The sequence below is a fragment of the Triticum dicoccoides genome, chromosome 2A (assembly GCF_002162155.2).
Source record: "Triticum dicoccoides isolate Atlit2015 ecotype Zavitan chromosome 2A, WEW_v2.0, whole genome shotgun sequence".
NCBI classification, from domain to species: domain Eukaryota; kingdom Viridiplantae; phylum Streptophyta; class Magnoliopsida; order Poales; family Poaceae; genus Triticum; species Triticum dicoccoides.
Genome location: NC_041382.1, coordinates 741,244,638 through 741,250,032, shown reverse-complemented (window position 1 = coordinate 741,250,032; position 5,395 = coordinate 741,244,638).

Below are 5,395 nucleotides of genomic sequence, written 5' to 3'. Positions count from 1 at the left end.
CAAGGAAGCCTTTCTCAAGAAATGTGCAGAAGCTCAGGGTTCGCGTGAGCGCATGAAGGTTCTGGCTGACAGATGTGTGCAAGCCTACAATGAGGCTAAGAAGCGCAAGGCCCTTGGACGTCCTAGCATCGACCCCAGGATGGCCGCAAAGAAGATGAAGAAGCCCACTATGGCTGAACCTGATGCAGCAAGGAAGGAAGCAGATCCCATTGTCTTCCCAACTAGAATGACTGGCTCGAAGCCAAAAAGCCGGTCAACCGCTTCAGAGCTCAAGAAAACGAGGACTGCTGAGACTGAAGCCAGGAAGAGGAAACATCCTGAAGCCTCTCCTATTGCCCCCTCCAAGAAGAAGAGGAAGACCAAGAAAGATCGGGCTGCTCCCACAGAGCCTTTGATAGTTGAACCCATTTCCATGGTTCGTCCTGACGCTGAACGCCAGCTGACAATCCATGAGCCTGCTTTCACAGAGGCTCGTGAAGCTGAAGACTTTCCAGCAGCTGATCCCATCGTTGCTGAAGACATTGGTCAACATGACCATGTAGAAGATGGTGCAGTCCTTCCTCAGCTCGAGCACAGCGAACTCATCAGCATTGGGCGTCCTCTGATGCCAATCGCTCAGGATGCTTCATGGGTTGATCGCCCAGCCAACTCCAACTACACAGGCGTCGCCTGCGTTGCGCAGGCTTCGCAAAGGACCAAGGCCTCCAGTCTCTGCGTCTGAAGCTGAATCTGCTGAAGACATTCCGGCTGCATCAGCCGATGAAGAAGAAACCCCAAGCACTGCTACACCCCCGTCTCACCAAGAAGCTGTTCTCGAGGAGAACGTGACTGTGACCGACCCTCCAGCTCATCAAGTGGAGGTTGAACATCTTGAGGCTGCCACCACCAACACCACTGAAGCCACTGACGCTGTCATGGCTGAAGCTAATGTGGAGCCCTCACCATCAAAAGCACCAGAAGTCAGTGAAGCCACTGATCCCGCCACTTCTGTTCCTGAGTCTGCTGCCGGTCCCCAGTTCGACTATCATGTTGAGCACAGGCCTCAGGTACAGAAGCCAATCCCAAGATTGCCAAGGTTCCCAGGTCCTGCATCAGCACCTGGCTCCTTCAATATCAATGGCTTCAGAGCAGACAACACATTCTTCAATAGCTCCAGGAACCCCTACTCAAGGGAAAGGATATCATCTGATCGATTCTGGAGCTATCCGCAGCGAAGCTATTATCCTGCATTCTATACAATCAAGGTCGCATGTTCCCCCACAAGCGCCTTGACATTGAAGCTATAGCTGGTCTGCCCTATCTGGAAGAAGCTCTGGATTGCTTCAAAGAAGTTGGATTGCTGCCATTCGTCACCGACCAAGAGCATTGGAATGAAGAGTTGCTGCTCCAATTCTATGCCAGACTTCACATCCACAGGTATAGCAGAGATCCGAAGACTTGGGTCCTGGAGTGGATGACAGGAAACGTTCATCACGAAGCCAAAGCCTTTGACATCATTGAGCTCACTGGTTTGCCCACTCCTGGCGATCTCTACGAGCATGGCTGTCAGCTTCATAGTGAAGCTATTGAGAGCATCTTTCAGAAGACTGAACCTAATATGAGTTAGATGCTCAGTATGATGAAGCCATTTCCCCAAGATGCTGCTTATCCCACGGAGTTCTTCATTGAAGACCTTGAGTATCTGCCAAGAACCATTTATCACATCATAAGGCGAACTCTCTGCCAATCAAAGGACACTCTCCACATGCCAAGCTTGAAGGTGCAATGAAGACATTGGTCTTCTATATTCTTCATGGAAAATGCTTCAATGCACATGACTTCTTCATTCGCCAACTTGCTGCATCAGGCTCTGATCTATTTGGCTTGAAGTTCTACGCCCCATGGGTCATGCGGCTGATCAAACTTCACTCCACTATCTCATATCAACCATCTACTCACAATCATCGGATTTTTCTGCCTGATGTGGATATGTCGATTGAAGCCATCTATCCTGAGCCTGCCAAGGAACCCCTAAGTCTTCAGAATGCAGAGCATCAGAGTTTTTCTCAGAACATTGAAGGAGTTGAAGCAGTCGCTCGTGTGTATCCTTTGGCTGGCACTACACGTGCACCGTATCCTGCTCTCACTGAAGCCACTAACAGTACAACTGCTCCACGACCCAAGAAGCACACTCGTGTTCTCAATGACCGAGAGCTTCTTGTGGCTCTTCATCGGAAACAGGATAGGCATCATGACTGGCTGAAGCGTTAGATGCAAAGCCTCTTGGTGGATGTTAATCGCATTCGAAATCTTGCCACCAAGAATGCTTTTGTTGCCCATGAAACCTCTCGCCGCACATGGAAAGGGCTAACACTGATGTGTTCTGAAGATGATCTTCAAGAGGATGGCTTCACTGAGCGATTCAAGTTTGACTCCACACCTCCTCGAAGGGCAGTGCTGTGACGAACTCCATCCCTTGAAGACTCTGAGTTCTCTTCCTCTGCTGCAACTGTGACTGCCAGAGTGATCGAGGATGAAGACGATGCTACTTCACCGCCACCTCCTTCAGCACGCTTCGACTCTGCTCCAAGCTCTTCAGCACCGCCAAACACCACCAACGACCCTGCTGCTTCACCTACTCCTCATGGGAACGAGTAGATGCTCTATGTCTTCAAACCTTTTTGGTCCTTACTGACAAAAGGGGGAGAAGCATATGAGGTTGATAGTCTTCAAGAGGGTCCATATGGGCGGGTGCTTTATATTTTGCTTTGTGCTTACAACTCTCGTTTTGCTACATTTGGTTCTTTGAGTTGTAACACTTAAACTCGATGGTCGTCTGCTACTTATCTGCCACCTTGTATTGCGATGATAAATTCCGCATGTGCGACGATAAATTCCGCACTTAGATCATTCTGCAGACGTCTATTTTCCATTATGCATGTCATTATCTTCATATACTTTCACATGCATAGTGGATTGTCATCATAAGTTGAAGTGGATCTCCACAAGTACAACCTGCCATGTGCATTTGCATTCCAAAAGCAAATTACTTATATGCACATCCTCAGGGGGAGCCCTTGCAACTTATGAAGACAATTCCTTATCCTTTACAATTTCACAGATTATATTCCCCGTTGAAAACTTCAACTAGTTTGTCATCAATCACCAACAAGGGGGAGATTGTAAGTGCATCTAGTGCCACCCCTAGTTGGTTTTGGAGTATTGACGAGAAACCTAGTTGAGGGACTAATGTGTTTGTGAGAATTGCAGGATAACACAGGTAGAAGTCCCTCATTGATTTGGTTTTCCTACCAGAGATGACCCCTAAAAATGTATGAAGACATTGAAGTCAAAGGTGGTATATGAAGATATTCACATTGAAGACTATGACAACAGAAGACACCACATGAAGCCTATGGAGCTCGAAGACTTAGATCTTTCGTAGTTCTTTTTCTTCTGTGTTGAGTCATAGGAACCACCATACTGTTAAGTGGGGTCCAAGAGAACCAGTCAGAATGACTGAAGTGATGCTTAAACAAAATCTATGTCTTCGAGTGAAGACTATGAGAGTGAATCTTGTCCAGATCAGACAAGTCAGCTTTGCTTGTAGCCCAAGTAAAGTTGTCGTGTGAGTTTGAAATCTGACCGTTGGAACATGTGTTAGTTCCTTAGTGACCCAGGGTCATTTCGGACAAATTAGGTCGGGTTGCCAAGTGGCTATAAATAGCCCACCCCCTACAACCATAAACGGTTGGCTGCTCAGATTCAGAGTACAGCTTTTGTCGTTTGAGAGCAACCCACCTCGAAGCCTTTGAGAGAGAATTCCTTGCGAGGATAAAGCCCTAACCACCCAGAGCCAAAGAGAATTAGGCATCACTTAAGTCTTTTTGTCTGTGTGATCTGAAGACTTATTACACTTGAGGACTGTGCATCCTCCAGCCGGTTAGGCGTCGTGTTCTGAGCATCCAAGAGACATTGTGGATTGCCGGTGAACAAATTCTGTGAAGGTTTGGGAGTCTACCTTGAAGACTTACCAGAGTGATTGGGCGAGGTCTGTGTGACCTTAGCTCAAGGGGAATACGGTGAGGACTGGGTGTCCTGAGCTGCGTGTTCAGGACTGGGTGTCCGGGACTGTGTGTCCTAAGGTTTAAATACCTAGCCGCCCTAACCAGACGTACAGTTGTCACAACAACTGGAACTGGTCCAACAAATCATTGTCTTCAACGAGTCACTGGTTTCATCTTCCCTTCCCTTTACTTACTGTTACTCCTTGTGAAGTCATTGTATGTTCGAACTATCTTTTGTCTTCACTGAGTGACTGCGTGTTCTGTGTGGCTTCACAATATCTTCCTACTTGATCCTTACTACATTGCTGCTATTAGTCATTGTGCTTTCACTCTATTGAATACTTGACTATGGCTTGCCTAGTGTAGTCTACCTTCCGCTGCAGGGTAATAGGTTTATTTCTATCGTTTGTCTTCATAACTTCCACGTTTTGAAGACTTTCATAAAAACCGCCTATTCACCCCCCCTCTAGTCGATATAACGCACTTTCAAAGCCCCCTCCCCCTTGGCCACCGCCCCCTCTAGATCTCATCTAGAGGGGCCGACCCCCTTTCCCCTTCTCCCTATAAATAGAGGGGCGAGGGGAGGGCTGCAACATGACATCCAAGGCGCAACCCCTCCCCTCCCCAACAGCTCTCCTCCTCCGCGTGAGCTTGGTGAAGCCCTGTCGGAGAACTGCCACTCCATCACCACCGCGCCGTCGTGCTGCTGTTGGAGCTTCTTCCTCACCTCTCCCTCCTCCTTGCTGGATCAAGGCGCAGGAGACGTCATCGGGCTGCACATGTGTTGAACGCAGAGGCACCGTTGTTCGGTGCTTAGATCGGATTCGGCCGCGATCTGAATCACTACGTGTACGACTCCTCCAACCGCGTTCTTGCAACGCTTCCGCTTAGCGATCTTCAAGGGTATGAAGATGCACTCCCTCTCTCTCGTTGCTAGTATCTCCTAGATTGATCTTGGTGACACGTAGGAAAATTTTGAATTATTGCTACGTTCCCCAACACGAATCCGCTTTGCCTGGCTCTCGAGTTGTTGTCTGTTGTTCCTTAACCGCTGCCGGGTCATCCCTTTATATACACAGGTTGACGCCCGCCGGTTTACAGAGTCCCAAGGTCAGATCATAAATGTGTTCGGCTTGGTCTCTGTCCTTCCTATCTTACAATGCAAGTTACATGAGAAAGGCGGTTTACATCTACAGGCCTTAACCCACCTTTGGGCCTTGGGCCTTCGTGAAGCGCCACCATCCTCACGTCTTTATGGGCTTCTATCTTCATAGAGTTAATCTCGTTACTCCGGGCCAGTTTACGTCCAGTAGTAATATCCCCAACACCACCCGCCCCCTCGTCGCACC